Source organism: Saimiri boliviensis, chromosome 9 (genome assembly GCF_048565385.1).
Source record: "Saimiri boliviensis isolate mSaiBol1 chromosome 9, mSaiBol1.pri, whole genome shotgun sequence".
In the NCBI taxonomy this organism is placed as follows: domain Eukaryota; kingdom Metazoa; phylum Chordata; class Mammalia; order Primates; family Cebidae; genus Saimiri; species Saimiri boliviensis.
The window spans coordinates 94,192,482-94,209,241 of record NC_133457.1 but is presented as its reverse complement, the minus strand read 5'-3'; the positions used below and the strand labels follow the sequence as shown (position 1 = coordinate 94,209,241).

The window sequence follows — 16,760 nt, the reverse complement described above, 5'->3', positions numbered from 1 at the left end:
AACCCTCAAGCAGAGACTTGTGTGCCAGCAGGTGGACACAGGGTCCGTGTGTCCTGAAACAGAGAGAAAGGCCAAGGGGATTCAGGTGGGGCATTAAGAGCATCTGCCTCTGTGGAATTCCAAAAGATAGGCAGTGGGCATGCCGGGAGACCCCGACATCCAGCGGAGAGGCAGATGCGCTAACACACACAGCTGAGACAGGCAGGGCATGGGCAACAGCGCCCAAGTGAGGACAGACCCATCACCATCCTGTGCCCAGGCTGCTTAAGGATCCCAGTGGGACACCATGGCTCATGCCTGTAAAGAGGCTGAGGGAGGAGGATCACTCAAGGTTAGGAGTTAAAGGCTGTAGTAAGCTACGATCCCCCACTGCACTCCAGCCTGGATGACAGAGCAAAACCTTGTCTCAAGAAAAAAAAAAAAAGAATCCCAGTGGGGCTCAAAGGCTGGTGACAGTCATCAGCATATCCCCCCTCCTGGAATGAGATATGCCTTCTTTCCAAACACAGTCCTGTCTCAAGCAGACAGAGCATCCCTCTATCCCTGATTAAAAGTGGAATGTGGCCTGACGAAAATGTGTCAAGTAGGAAAATGCACACGCAGGACGTGTTCATGCAGAGATGTGACATGGACAGGTGGCCTTGTGTGAGCGACTTCACCTCCCCTGGCCTCAGTTTCCTCTTCTACAAGATGTGATTCAGAGAGATGCCTATTGCATTATCTTGTGAGAATGTAATTCAGGATGCATGGTGCTGCCTAGAAGTCCCCTAATCAATATTACCTGTGAATATCCCTCTTTTCCGCAATATTTTTTTTAGCATGGTGCACATGGTAGGCCCCGGGGACAGTCCAATCATCAAGCAGACTTGGTTCCTGCCCTCTTGCTGCCTCCAGCCTCTTGGACATGCTGAAATGCTTTGTATAGAATGTTAAAGAGAGCTGGATAAAAATTATGCACAGAGCATGATTCTAATTTTGTTTAAACACACGCACTCACAAAGGCCCGAGGGATATACACCAACATGTAACGATAGTTAACACTAGATGATGGAATTGAAGGTGGCTTGCATTTTTACAATTCTTTCCTGGTTTTCTTTTCCTTTTAAAATTTTCACAGTGGATTGTATTATTCGAATAGTCATATTTGAAAAAAAAAATAAAGGAAAACAAGAATGCTTCTTTCTCTGACTCTCTGCCCATCAAAAATTCCCATCTGTTTCCTCAGGAACCAGGAGCTCCCTGGCAGGAGGGGCTATTTGCTTATATTTTCCAGGGTCTACCCACAAGACAGCCAGGTCTCTCAGGTCCTGGCCTCATCCCCTACTGTGGTACACATTTGAAAAGGGGCTGGGGGTGGGGGTCACCTCCATCAGAGCGACAAACCTAGACTGAATGATTGGTGAGCATGAAGAGGTGAGCCCTCTCTCAACCTGGGGTCAGCTACCTGTGAAGATATGCTGTGCCCCAGGAGTGAGACAGGAGAGATCGGTGCTTATCCATCTACCTGTGACTGCAAAGGTAAGGCTGCCCAATGCTGAGGATCAGTGCTGGCACTTCCATTTGCCTGCATTTCCAAGCCGCGTTCTCTAAACAGCTTTATCTGTAAGAAGCTGACATTTTGTTCTTCACCTCTTGACTCCTGGGTCTCCTGCTGCTTCTGAACTTAAGTGAGGGAGAAAGCAAAGTTATGTGCTGATGCCATAAAAATCACGTGGTCCACACCTGGCTCTAGAAACTGGCTATAAACAAAGAGATGAGTCACCTATTTTTCTCCAGCTTCCTATCCCTTTTGCCATCTAGGACTGTGTGTCAGGCACAATGTTCTTGGAAAGATCTAGAAACGTCTCCTGTAGTAAACTTGCTGATATTGTCTCTCTGAGTCCCTTTTTGGTAAAATGGTCCCTCCTCCATACTGTGTGAACTTGGGGTTTCCATCAAGATCACCAAAACAAGAGTGGTCATGGGTCCCATTGAGGACCAAAGTGATTTCTGGGATGAGTATTTGGGATATTTATGGATATATAATATGTAGGCATATGACATATATATGATATATATGACATGGATATATGGTGTGGATATAGGATATATGACATACATGTGATATGCAGGATCTACAACAGATGACATATATGATCTATACATGGATATATGATATATAGAGAGGATATGTGATACATGACATGCATACGATCTACGTACCTAGATAAGTGATATATATGCTCCCTCCCTCCTGCCGGGCTCGCTGGGCTTGTTGCGAACATGGTTGGGAGCACTGCTGGTGGCTAGCTTCCCTACCACATGTTCAGAGGCTGCCTGGAGGCTAAAGCCAACAAGAAAAGAGGACCCTGTGGAGTTCCTGTATCCAGCTATTCCTGAAACCACCTTCCTTGACCAGAACCAATACATTCCCTCTTTTCCTTGAGTAGTTTGAGTTGGGTTTTTGTCAGCTGAAGCTGAAAGAATCCTGACTAGCATCCTGCGGTGAATATATACCAGTTAGAAGGCTGAGGCCAACCAGAATCCATACCCACTTCCTGATCAACTCTCACTGTTTAGGAAAATCACCTCTCCTCCATTGAATTCACCTGGGGACAGTGCTGGGCATGACACGGCTCCTTCCTTCACTCCTAGGTCGCTGCCTGCATCCCCACACAAGACCAGGTGAGTTGGCCATAAGTCCCCTCCAGGCCTGCCCGTGAAACCTCCCCCCAGTCCTCCACACTATGTCTTTTCTTCTCTTCTGCTGCGGGAGGCAGAAGATCACAAAAGAAACCAAGATCTCCTTTCCTGGATGGAAAAGCCTGGGTCTCCGAGTGACCATGAGGAGTTGACCTACACCAGACTGTGACCCGAGTGACAAACAGATTGTAAGTCATTGAGATTTGGGGGATGTCTGTAACAGCAGGTATCCTGCCCTAACTAACATGATAGGCTGGCACGTTGGAGAGCCACCTGAGAGCCATTATCCTGAGAGCTTTCCATTCAACCGCAAATCTTTACCGAGCCCCTGTTCTGCGCTTGCAAAGACCCCTGTGCTTCCCGTTATCCTGCACTGCTCACGGTTGCCTCTCTCCTCGTCTGGCTGGCTTCTCTCTTTAGATGGTAAGTTCCCCAAGAGATGGGTCCTTATCTGTCTTCATCCTCTGTACTGTGTCCCTGGTATCTAGTTTAGTGTCAGGAACATAGCGAGCGCTCAGGAAGTATTGATTGATTGACTAGGTCTGCAAAATGACCGGCTGCACAAAGTTGTCGTGAGTCTTAAGCAAGATTCTGATTGTGAAGCATCATGGACACAGGAGGTCCTCAGCAAATACAGTAAAAACCAGCTAAAGCAAGGTGCATGTGGGCTGGGCAAGGCTTTCAGAGGGAGGGCAGATTTTAGCCAGGACTTATCCTTCCCCAGACCCTACAGAGAGCTAAGTTATCTCTGGTCCCCGGCTGGTCCCAGGCTCTACACAGGAGGAAAGATGGGGACCAGCTGCTTCTGGAGGGAGCCCCAGTCACCGAGGCTTTGGGCTGCAGTAGGGGTGAGGCAACACTTCAGGAAATAACATTTCAAAGGCTCTGGTTGTGAGAGCAGACTTCTCACCCCTGCCTTGTGTGGAGGTGGGTGTGGGATGCCTGGTGTGCCTCTGGGGTAACGCATCCCTTTCACAGTCTGAAATCTCATCTCAGGAAAGCTTAACTCCTTGCACCCCATTCTACTGGCTATAGACAGGCTCCAAGGATTTAGCCCAAGACTCCTAGGGTAATGTCCAAACTCCAGACCTGGGGTGGGAATGGGGGCGAGTGCAATTATGTCCAAACAGCTTAATGTAGCAGTTAACAGCTTGGGCTCTGGAGGCAGAAGGCCTGGGTTCAAATCCTGGCTTTGTTCACACAGTAGCTGTGAGACTTTGGATGACTTAGCTTATCTGGGCCTCAGTTTTCTCATCTGTAAAATGGGATTATAATAGTAACACACTGGAAGACTGTTAGGACGATGACCTCGCTTTGACAACTATGAATTATGTTTCTTCCTTTCTTTTTTTTTTTTTTTTTTTTTGAGACAGGGTCTCGCTCTGTGCCCAGGCTGAAGTGTTGTGGTGTGATAGCTCGCTGCAACCTCTACTACCAGATTCAAGCAATTCTCCTGCCTCCGCCTCCCAAGTAGCTGGGATTGCACACCACCACAACCAGCTAGTTTTTGTATTTTTTTAGTAGAGATGGGGTTTCACCACGTTGGCCCGGCAGGTCAGAACAGCTGAACTGTGTCAACTTGGGCAAGTCACTGCCCCTCTCTGAGCCTTTTCCTCATCTGCAGGATGGAGTAATTATTAGATTTACTAAGCAGATCTTGTAAGGACTGGATGGGCTAATGCACTGGATTAATTTGCTAGTGCCACCATAACAAAGTGTCACACATGGCCAGCCGCGGTGGCTCACGCCCGTAATCCCAGCACTTTAGGAGGCTGAGGCGGGCGGGTCACCTGAGATCAGGAATTTGAGACTAGCCTGGCCAACATAGTGAAACCCTGTCTCTACTAAAAATACAAAAGTTAGCAGGGTGTGCTAGTGGGTACCTGTAATCTCAGATACTCAGGAGACTGAGGCAGGAGAGTCACTTGAACCCAGGAGGCAGAGGTTGCAGTGAGCCAAGATTATGCCATTGCACTCCAGCCTGGGAAACAGAATGAGACTCCATCTCAAACTAAAACTAAAAATAAAACAAAGTGTCACAGTCGGCTGCGGTACTGGTTCTTCAGAGGAAATCAGCCCTGCTGATACCTTGATCATGGACTTCTAGCCCCCAGAAATGTGAGACAATACATTTCTGTTGTTTTGTGCCATGACACTTCACAATTAGAACCTCACTTAAGCCTCACAGTGACTTTGTGCATCCGGTGATTTTGCAAATCCAATCAATCAATACTTATTGAGCACTTGCACGACACTAGATACCGGAGACACAGTATAGCAGACAGATAAGGACCCGTCTCTTGGGGAACTTTAGGTCCAGAGAGAGAGATCAGGCCGGGCCTCACCGGCCACTCCAAGGACTTCCGCTTTTCCTCTGCACACACGCGGAGCCACAGGATATTCTGGTGCTTCAACAGCAGAAGTTTATTGTCTCACAATTCTGGGGGCTAGAAGTTCAAGATCAAGGTGTCGGCAGGGCTGGTTTCCTCTGAGGCCTCTCTCCTTGGCTGTTTCTTTCTGTGTCTTTACCTGGTTGTCCCTGGGTGTGTGTCTGCGTCCTAATCTCCTCTTCTTGTAAGGACACCGGTCATATTGGATTAAGATCCACCCTCAATGACCTCATTTAACTTAATTACCTCTTTAAAGACCCTGTCTTCAAATACAGTCACACGCTAAGGTGTTGGGGGCTGGGGCTTCGACACACGAATTTGATGCGGGTGTGAGGAGACATAATTCATCTTATGTGGAATCTAAAACATTCTGCCTAGGGCTGTCAGCTCTAACCGAGCCGTGCTTCTCTCTCCTCTGCCACCAAAGCCTAGGACTATGGTCAGTGGCTTGGGCTGGGCCTTTAGACCCTGCATGGATCCGTCATCAAATATGAGCTGCCCGGGGAGGGGACATGACCTCAGGCAAGGCTGCTCTCCTTGACTGGGCAGTCTCCAACAGGGACTTTGTCTGCTGCACCACCAACAGCTGGGCAGTGAGTCCTTCTTTCCTGAGGGGGGCTGGACACCCACCCTTCCCCTCTGCTGGCTACGTGACCGTGGATAAGCTCCTTGCCTTCTCTGAGCCTCAATTTCCAAAATTGGAAAAAAGTACAGGGGGATGATGATGAAACGGGGTCATTGTTGGTATTTTTATTTATGCAACCATTTATTTTATTGAGCACCTACTATGTGTCAGGCATTATTCTAAGCTCTGGAGATACAGCAGTGAATAAAGTGGACAAAACATCAGTTAAAAGTGACATCATCATAGGGACTGCCAGACACTAAACAAATAAGCGAGTAAAATACATAGCATGTCACATGGCGCTAAGTGCTGTGAAAAAGTAGCAATTAAACCAAGAAAGGAGAACGGAGAGTGTGAGAGGCAGGGGTGTGGAAAGGGGGATGGTGTCACCATTTTAAATAAGATGGTCAGGGAAGGCCTGTCTATGAAAAGACTTGGCAAGGTGAGGGGCCCTCTGGATATCTCCGAGGACAGCCTTGCTGGCAGAAGGGCCATGAGCATGCCCGAGTGCCTCACGAATGCATGGCCTGAGCTCAGCGTGCCAGGGGGATCTAGACTGGCCATGAGGTCAGAGGAGTAGCCGGGGTCAGCCAGGGCAGGGCCTTGCAGGCCATTGTCAGGGCTTGGCTTTTCCTCCACACGCAATGTGGAGCCACAGGAGTCTTCTGAGTGCAGGAGGGGGCGTGACCTCACTTAGATTTTACTCACAGAGGGCCCTGCCCCCACCCTCCATCCCTGCTGGGCCCCACCCACTAAGTCCCGCCCAGGCTGCCACCCCTCCCCCACACTCCTCCCTCCGTGCCCACCTGCTCATTCTTCAAGTCTCAGTCTAGCCCTCACCTCCTCCTTCAGGAGCCCAGAGCCCCTGACCTGCCTCACCCCTCCCTTCCCAGGGAACAGAGAGGCGGTTAGGGGACAGGCGCTGGCATTCAGGTGCCCGGTTCAAATGTTCCCGACTTAGAATCTCTGAATCTCAGTTTTCTTCATCTGCAAAAAGGAGGTAATAACAGATCACTAAAACCAACCCCCTCAGGTAGTAGGTGAAATCTGAAGGTTAGTTGTGTAAACCGCAGCACAGTACCATCCCAAGAGCAAAGACACAAAGCTCACGCTGCCTCTCACCACCAAAGAAAGGCTCAGGGGTCATGAGGCTTGTTTCCCAACCTCCTCCCCGTCCACCCAAGACCACCCACGTTTGAGAACAGGGGCTGGATCAAGGCTGGCTGCTCGTCACCACCCAAGCTATGCTCGACATGTGACCACGGGGCTGTGGTGTGGGGTGATGGGGCCATACATGGAACTTCCTTGGGTATGTGCCTGGCACGTTGCATAAATGTCAGCTGTCGCTGCAGCACCCATCATAGCATATAGGAGGACCTTCTTCCTCTTATGCTGCCCCCAGCCTGTGAGAGGATGTAGATAATGACTGTGTTCACAAATATCACAAATGCCCAGTATACACCAGGGGCTCAATAAATGCTTGTTGGAGGCAACCAGAGCACAGCCAGAGGGGTGTGTGTGTGTGTGTGTGTGTGTGTGTGTGCTGATTGTGCCATTTTCGAGATGTGTGTCTCACGGTCCATCACTTTACCTCTTTGAGCCTCTGTGACCTTATTTGTAAAATGGAAGGACTCATTCCTCCCTGGAAGGGTAAGTGGGGCATCCCCAGGGCTCCTGCGCCTCAGTCACAGGGTGAAGGGATGGTACCAACGCACCCAGAGGCTATCTGGCAGGTGCATAGTGGACATAATGGTCCACAGAATAGTGCCCACCAGAGCCACCGTAGCATCTGGCAGAGCAGACTCAGGAGTGAGCTCTTGTGAGTCACAGGTTGGGGCTTCCTGATATACTCTGGTGAGGCTCACAGGAGCCCAGTGGCTTAGAGTGGCAGACGGGGCCATGAGTCGGGTCATTGACTCTGTGTCATCAATGATTCTGGGTTTGGTAGGTTTGCTCTAGACTCAGAGGAGAGTAAGACCCACTGGAAGCCTCTTCCCCTCTGCTAAGATTTGAATGTGTCCCCCAAAGTTTACATATTGGACGTGCAATCCCCAGTGCAAGAGTGGTGAGATGTAATACCTTTAAGGGATGAGTAAGACCATTGTCACAGGAGCGGCTTGGTCATCACGGGATGCACTCAGCCGCCTTCCCTCTTGCTCTCTGGTACAATCTCTTATCCTTTCGCCTTCCACCATGGGCGATACAACACAAGGGCCCTCTCCAGATGCCAGCCCCACGCTCTTGGCCTTCCCACTCTCTAGAATCATGAGGCAAATACCTTTCCATTCATTAGAAATTACTCTGTCTGCGGTATTCTGTTATAGCAGCACAACATGGACTAAAACACCATCCTTTGCCCCAGTTCAGGGCAAAGAGGTCCCAGGAAACCCACCGTTTGTGAGGACCTTTTACATGTTTCCTGGACTTTCTAGGTACTTACTGACAGCTACCATTACACTTCCAGCACTAGGTACTGCTCTATGCTCTTGGACCATCTCAGACAAGACCCCACAGGAACTCTTTGAGACAGGGATTGTTATCCCAATTTTGGAGGTGAGGAAACTGAGGCACAGAAAGGTCCTCAGAGTCACACAGGTAGGGCGATGGAGACAAAATTGGAGTCTAAGTCTGAGTCCCTGAGCTTTCTACTTAGGAAGCAGCCTAGCCTGGTGGTTAAAGCTGTGATCCTTTCCAAAGCCAGGCCACCAGGGGGCAAAGCGGGCTCTTCCCCTTCTTTCTCCTTGCCTCAGTTTCCTCCTCCAGAAAATGGGAGCAATAGGACCTACCTCATCAGACTGTTGTGAGGATTAAGTGAGGGCTGCGTTTAGTGACAGGCAATCCCAACAGAAGCGTATGCCAGTCCTACCAGATTCCTCCTTCTCAGCTGCGAGGACTTCTCCTCACGTGTCTCTTTCTGTCTTCTCTCTCTCTCTCTTGCTCTCTGCCGTCTCTTCTGAGGCATATCTGTCTTGCTTCGAGAAGCTTCTCTTTGTCACTCTCTCTATCTTGTTCCCTTCTGGGTCCTAAATCCTGGCTCTGAGTTTATGTGCTGCATGACCGTGAGCAGAGCACAGGGCAACTCTCCCAACAGCGGATGCCCTCAAACTTTGTAGAAAATTCTCCCGGGGAACTGGCTAAATGCAGAGTCCTGGTTCCACTGCAGAGAATCTGATTCTGCAGGCCCAGGATGGGGTGAGAGAATGTGCGTTCGAACCACTGTCCTCTCCTCCACAACCTTTCACCCTGTGACCTCCCGGGCTGGCTTTCGAACTATGCTTTGAGAAACACTACATGTGCCCTCAGTTTCCTCACCTGTCAAATGGGAGTAAACAGAATCTACCTCCCAAGGTCATAAAGACGAAATGACATAATTTGTCTGGAAAGCAAACATCTTGTTTCTGTCTTGGCTTTCATAACAGTTATTTGGTCTCCGACCTTCCCATTCTGTGTTTCCGGTGCTTTTCCTGTTTCATTCTCTCTCCTGCCTCTCCCTACCATCTACCTGGAAGTAGAACCAACTCCAGAGCCGAAATGGAAGACGTTGAACAAGTGTCGCCCTTCTGTAAAGCCCCAAGACCATCCAGATGGCCTGTCCAGCTCCTTCCTATGCGCACCCCAGCAGTCCCCAAGACCAAGCATCCCCACGCCTGCAGCCCCCCACAGCAGCAAAGCCGGGGAAAGATGGGGATCCATTGTGCAGGAATGGCCCTGCTGCTATGGAAACCAGCACTCAGGAAATGCTCCGAGATGATCCATTCTGGGGAGCGGCCTGGCCGTGGGGGAGGAGGAAAGGCCAAACTCTGCACCTTGGACTTTGCCCTCCCATTACCCGCCATGTGATGCTGGGCAAGTCACTTAACCTCTCTGAGCCCTCCTCTCCCTCATCGGCCGGAGCAGCAGCGGCCTCCATTATCAGTGGGTGATAACGGCGGCTGATGACTGAACGCTGCCCTGTGGCTTTCAAGCCTGAAGACACGCCAAATTGCCATTTGCTTTCATTACCGCGAGCTCGAAATATTCTAGTGCCGGCTTGCTGCATGACCCCCATGCCTCCGAGGGCCATCAAACGATTTCCATGATAGAATTCCCTCTCGCAGAGGTGCAGGGTCCGCTCTGAGACACTCTACTGCGCGCGCGCACACACACCACACACACCACACATGCACACACACGCCGCACACACACGCACTAGCTACTGAGCTAAGTTGCCCATATGCCCGCCTCACCCCGGTTGCGCTGCGATTCCTCTTCTAGGAAGGGAAGAAGTGAGCACAATGTCTCCTGATTACTCCATCAGTAGCGCCCAATGCTCTGCAGCTGCAGAACTTATCTGATGGTGCGATTCCCTTCCTCAATGTCTCCCAGGACACCGCCCCTCCAAGTTCCCTCCCACGGCTCCCCGTGCCTCCAGGCCTAAGTCTAAGCCCCACAGCCGGACCTTCGAGGCCCCCAGGGCCAACTGTGCCCTTGCTCCTAACGTCACCTTCTATATTTGCAACAACGGTCCCTGTGAAGGCAAGGATTCTGTTTGCCATTGGAGCTGCTGGAACCCCAGTGCCTGGATCAGAGCCTGGCACATCCTGAGACCAGGGAAGCAGAGGATGGGTTGCTTGAGGGGTTGGCTACTACGTGCCACCCGCCCCAGGGACATCAAGTAAGATCCTTACCCTCCTTGTGCTTTAGCTTCTGACACACTCTTCGCAACACACAGTAACACATCACACACATACACACTCTCAAACTCACACACACAAAGCAATATAAACCCACATCCCGCCCTCCCCCCTGCACAGAGAAGCACACCATGGTGTACAAAGAGCATCGGACCCCCTGGCCCTCTGGCTGTGCCCTGAACCAGCTGTGCGCTTTCCTGCCTCCTTACCTTTGCTCATGCAGTTTCTTCTTCCAAGAATCACTTCCAACAAGTTCTTCCAGAGCTCCCAGGGATCCTCTGCACCTGACTCCTCCTCAGTAATCAATATAATTTTTCAGAGAACACAGTGACTTGCCCAAGGTCACACAAGAAGTGTGTGGCCGCAGAGCCTGTGTCAGAACCCGGCCCTCGGGGGGACACTGGGTCCAGCTGCTCCAAAGAGCATCCGTGTGTTTATTCAGCCGGCCAGGCGTCTGTCTGTTTTCCCAGCACACACTTATTATGCCCCAGGCAGGCTGCTCAGTGCTGGGGACCCAGCCATGAACGAGGCCAGCGCACGCAGCCCAGAGAAGCAGACAGATGCTAAACAAGTAATTACAAGTGTGATGGATGCCACAAAGGAAAAGCAGCGAGGGCCCTGGCAGGGGACAGTGGGGATGCCAACATCTCCCATTTGTATGAGGTTTGCAGAAACCCTGCCGCAGTGGTGGGCCCCAGCCCCTCGAGTCGGAATCCCCAGTTTAAAGGCCCCAGGCATGCAGACCCAGCACTTCTGGGGAGGGCTGTTTCTTCCCAGGAAGGACACTGTGAGGTTTGAGAACCACAGCTTTAGAGGCCTGGGTAAGGGGGTCTGAAGACAGCAGACGTTTTCTAATGATCCCGAGCTCATTCACTTCCTGCCAGGCCACTGAGGTAGGCAGCATTAGCCCCGTTTTACAGAGAAGTGAACCAAGGCCTAGAAAAGCCCCGTGATGACTGAGTGCAGAAGGGGGATTCGAACCCAGGCCTGTCAGACTCCAGATCTCAGGAAGGTCAGGAAAGATGGCCCGCCTCCTGGGTGCCCAGCACACAGCGCTGCCAAGTGGGCTTAAGTTAAAAGGGAAACAACTGGCACTCAGTGACCCCAGGGGACCGAGGACAAGGTGCCACTCGTGCTCTACAATAGAGCACGTTAGTCACATGGTGTTAAGTGGCTCTGATATTACAGTGGGTGCCCGGCCAGGTAGCTCCACTGAGCAGGTGCATGGCCTCAGGCAAGCTGCCTAACCCCTCTGGGCTCAGTTTCCTGTCTGTGAAATGGGGACAATTTCTCTGCTTAGGCCTCCTTGCCTCTCCTCTCCCTCGCCCTCCCTCTGCTCCAGCCGCACTAGCCTCCCATCCTTCTTTCTCAAACACGCCAGGCCCTGTCCCTGCTCAGCAGCTTTGCACATGCTGTTCCTTCTGCCTGAACACTCTTCCTCCACATAGCTGCATGTCTCAGCTCATATGTCACCTTTTCAGAGAGCCCCTCCCTGACTCTCGGAAGAAATCACCCCTGCGCCGCCACCCTGTGTCCATCCCCCACCTCCCACTTGATTTTTCTCCCCTGAGCTGTCACAGCTTTGACTCCCACCTCCCCACATGAGAATGTAAGTTGCAGGAGGGTAGAGGCTTTGTTCCGTTGTTTCACCAGCCAAGGCACTTGACTAGGGCCACCCAGAGTTAACACGCACACAGGGCTCAAGCCAGCCAGGCCTTCTGCAATGCCATGGCCTATGAGGCCCCTGGCAGCCCACTGGAAGGGTCTCTAAGGCTGGTTCTAAGCATCCCGCCCCTAGTCTGGTAGACAGCGGGCATCATCAGAGCATGTCTGTGGCTGTGCCGACCTGCTGTCTGAAAGTGGACACTGCCCAGGCTTCCTGGACCCCAGCAAAGATGCTGAAGGGAGGGGCAATGAAGTCCCCTGGGCCCCCTCCCCGAATGGCCCTGAAATTGGCAGGCAGTGGGAAACCGGCTGCAGGCTTGGCAGGGGCCTGGCAGAGGCTTAGTGCTGAGGGCCAAGGGCCTGCCAACCTCACTCCCCCACACAGTGACCAATTGTCCTAGTGGCGCCCAATTTCCCTGAAGACCTCCCGGCGGCCACTCTCTCCCAGGGACACCCACTCTCAAAGGGGCCAGCAGTCTGACTGCTTCTGGCCACGACCACAACCAAGGGGGCTGGACCAGCATGGTGGTCCCAGCTTCACAGGAGGACCCGGGACTTCCGAGCCCTGCTGGGAACTCGCAGCTGGGTGCCTGGCGAGGAGCAGGCGAGGACAGATCCCGGGGGCGGGCCAGCCCTCTTGGCATTTGTATGCAGGTGCAGACCCACGAACATGAGCCAGAATCTATCAACAGAAAATAAAACCCTCAGGGACGAAGCCTCAGAAGACGAACTGCCGCAGGGTGAAGGTGGTAGCCAGCCCTGCTCTCGGGGTGTGCACCGTGTCTCAGGTCCACTCGGGGTAAGCATTCGTCCAACTCTCAGACAGGGAGAAGGGAACTGTGGACCACCACATCTCAGAAAAGGAAACGAGGGGAAGCCATTTGCCCAGAAGAGGGAAGCCAGGATTTGAACCCAGGTCTCCTGGCAAGGCCTTGACTACTGTGCTACCTCCTAACCCTCCCTTGATAGGGATGAGGAGGAGCTGGTCACCAGGAGTCTCGCTCCCATGACAAAGTCTCATCGGTGATCCCCAGAGCAGTGGGTCTGAGTCCTGCTGTAAACTACCTGTGTCACAATGGGATGCAGGGAGCTTTCTGGAAAGCCCATTCCCAGGCCCGTTCAGACCTGTGGTGACTGGCTAACCTGGATTTTTCACATGACACTACCGGGTTCTGAAGCACACAGCAGTTTGAGAACCGCTGGCTGAGGGACGAGTCTGACCTAGACAGAACTAGCGTCGTATCTGTCAGGAGAATAGACCTTGAGAAGAGCCACCTCTGTGGGACCCGGAGGTGACAATAAAAATAGCTGTTGGTTGGTCATTTACTGTGTGCTGGGTCCCCTTTTAAGTGCTTCATTCCCATTTCATCCTCAGCACAACTCTATAGAAGTAACAGTATTATCCTCCCCATTTTAGAGAGGAGAAAACTGAGGCACAGGGAGCCTAAGTTCCCTTGCACAAGAGTGCATCGCTTAAAAATGGCAGAGCTAGGATTAGAATTCAGGTGGAGGCTCCAGAGCATGCTATCCGACTGCTTCCAACCAACTCCATCCTGGAGCCCAATCTAGTGTGAAAGGAAGAAGCAAACACAGGTTATAAAATTCATAGGCATGTGCCCCAAGGAAGGGGCCTGCATGTGCTTGGGAAGCACAGGAAAGGGACTTTTAACCCCAAAAAAGGAAGTTGGTTAGAAAAGCCTTCTTAGAGGGGGAGCCCTTGAGAGTTGGGCTTTGACAGATGAGTAGGAGTTTGCTGGGCATGTGTTAAGAATGCTGCTCTTGGCAGAGGGAAGTGGGTACGCAAAGTTATAGAGCTGTGTTCAGAGAAACGCCGTGTGACAGCCACATTGGGGTGGGGGAGAACGTCACATCCTCAGCAGGTGGGCAGGGAGGGGCTGTCTGTCCTGCTATTCTCTGAGATTCATGCAATGGTTTAGGGGAGGTCCGCCTTCCATCTGGGTGACCCAAGCACCTGCTAGGTGCCCAGCACATGCCCTGTACATGCCTGCTGGGTGCCCTGTACACACCTGCGGCACTAAATGTGAACTAGGCCAGGAATGTTTTGGTGCTGGGGGTGGGGTGGGTCTCAGGACGGAGCTTCCCAGGGGGCAAGCTTTGGGAGCTCTCCTGTCCCAGCCACATCCCCACACTCACACATCCACCTTTCTGGGCATAGAGTCCCACTTACCATCGTGTGGCTGAGCAAACTGCCGCCCCCTTCATCTTCTTTGTCTATAAATAGAACTCCTACTATAGAGCAATTAGAGAAATGGGGTCTAAATGGGACCACTCAGACAAAGTTCTTGGGAAGTGGTTGAGAGCGGGGTCAAGTCAGGGGTGTGGGTATGAAACCTGCCTGGATCCACCACCTAGAAGGCTACACAGACTTGGATGTGCCTTTCAGCTGCACATCTGCCCACCGAGGATCAGAATTGTACATCGTCATGTGAAGGTGAAATATGCAAACTGCCTGTGCACAATGGGCCTCAATATACGGTCACCGGTGAAACGTGCTAAGATTGGTGCCACGACCCCGTCTTCGCTCAGCAGAATACCGCTAACCCCTCCCTCCAGGGCTCGGGCTAGGGGGTTGTATGTGCCTGGCTGGTGCCCAGGCCTCCTCAGCTGGAGCCTGGAGCGGGAGGCCTTTGGGCTGGGTTACAGGAAGATCTGAGCTGCAGAGCTGGTGTTGGCGAGGCAAGGTATTTGCATCAGATAATGGGTAAAGTGTCTTGTTATTCCATTAACTTGTGTAGCAACGACTGCAGCAGAGGGAGGGAGCGCTGGAAACCAGCAGGGTGGGCAGGGGATGAGCTCACTGACCCACAGCTAAGCCAGGGGCTTCCGGTGGGCTCAGGAGCCTCAACAGGAGCTGCGGGGGTGGCCTTTGGGCAGAGGGGTGAGGGCAAGGCTGGGCCTCACTCTAGACCTTAAGGTGGGATCCCAGATGGGGGCAAAATCAAGAAGCGCATGCCGGACACCGCGAGCGCCAGTGCCTCCCCGTTCCTCACCCCTAATTGAACTCTGAGTTCCTGGGACTCAGAGGCTCTGACCATGACCACAGTATTCAGCCCCCTGAATAAAAGCACAGGTGTTGGAGCCCCCTACAGCCGTGGGTTTGAATCCCCACTCCACCCTTTACAAGTCTGGTAAGTCGCACAGGCACCTAGTATCACTGGGCTTTCTATTAAATGAGATACTACTACTACCTCTCATCCCTCAAGGCCACGTCATCCCTCCTCTGACAAATCCCACAGAGCCCCTGCCACGTGTCAGGAGCCTTCTAGGCACTGGGGGCCAGCAGGGCACAGCAGGCACTAAGTCTGGTTCTGATGAAGTCTGCATTCCAGGTGGGGGAGGGTGTGCATAAATAAATAAGAGAACTATCAGAAAGTGACAAGTGCTATAAAATTTGAAAATAGGATAACAAGGGGCCAGGTATAAGGAGGAGGGGGTCTTTTAGAGACTGAGGGAAGGATACTCTAGAGGTGGCATTTGAACTAAAGCGCAGGTGACATCGATAGCCTTGAAGGGCCAAGATTGGACTCGAGGGGCACGTCCGAGGAGAGCAAGGCCAGTGTGGCTGAAGCAGAGTGGGCAGCAAAGACGAGACAACCCCAGGATGGAGAAGAGGGAGGTACTGGCCGTGTAGAGCCGCGCCGCTGTAGAGTTCAGTTTGACTGGAAGCGCCATGGCAGCCCCTGGATGTTCGGAGCAGGGGAGGGACGTGATCCGATTTCAATGGTTCAAAGGCCTCCTTCCTGGCTGCTGTCAGGGGATGGACTGCAGGGGCCGAGGTGGTGCAGGGGAGCTGAAAAGAGGCTGGTAGACGGTGATCTAAGGGAGTAGTGCAGGGGAAGGTGGGATGAGACTGTGGACCAGGGCTGGGCTGGGTTTTAAAGGTACTGTCACAGGACATGAGGGTGATGAGCAGGAGAGGGAAGGGCAGAGGACCGGGATGGCTCAGATGACTGAGAATGAGTATGTCGCAGCGGGTGTACTGAGCACGGCCCCTTGCACACAGTAAGTGCTGGGAAAGCATCGTGTTCTATACCAAGCACCACCTTCTAAAGGGACCAGCCCTGCAGACCAAGGGAGCAGCATTTCTGGTCTCAGATTCCTGGGCTGGCCAAATGAGCTCTGAGGGGGAGAACAGAGGACTCCAAGCAGGAAGGGGCAGGCCGTCATGCTGCCCAACACGTGTGGTGACAGTATAATCCAGATGACTTGCCCAAGGTCACTGGGCTTGTTAGGGGCAGAGTGGGACCCGGAAAGCCAGTCTCTTGACCCTGTAAACTGCCCTCTGGGATCCAAAGTCTGAGATTCCAGGTGGGAGCCCTTCTCTGGACCTCAGGGCTTCGGTAGCAGAGTCCAGCCTCCGAGCCGCTGTGCTTGCTGTTACCTTCCTGAAGCCTCCCGTGACCTTCGCACACCACTTGGCCTCTCTCCACCCTCTCACCCCAGCAGTTCTGCAGAGGACACGCCTCCCTGGGCCTGCAGGGTTTCCCAGGGTTGGCCATCCCTAGGGTCAGGTCATCACCATTGCCTCATCTCCTTCCATAGCCAACTTGGAAAGACTCCCCAGCCTTGTGCCAGGAGAGGCTAGCACAGCTGCCAGAGCCCAACTCCGTGGCGCCACAGGCCCACACAGGGACTGCCCTGGCTCCTGGTGGCCAAGCCACACAGGATAGAACCACCTTTCCTGCTGGGACACAGCCCAGGCGG

The 16,760-nt window shown here is 52.5% G+C and overlaps 1 protein-coding gene across 1 annotated transcript in view; it reads right to left on the bottom strand.

Moving 5' to 3' along the window:
- LOC101045654 (tyrosine-protein phosphatase non-receptor type substrate 1-like) overlaps positions 1 to 11,488 on the bottom strand; it is a 101,543-nt gene extending 90,055 nt beyond the window's left edge. Inside the window, exon 1 of the mRNA XM_074406339.1 lies at positions 10,580 to 11,488. The gene's annotated coding sequence lies outside the window, so the exon portion shown is untranslated. The remainder of the gene's footprint in view (positions 1 to 10,579) is intronic.
- Between the last annotated feature and the right edge of the window lie 5,272 nt (positions 11,489 to 16,760).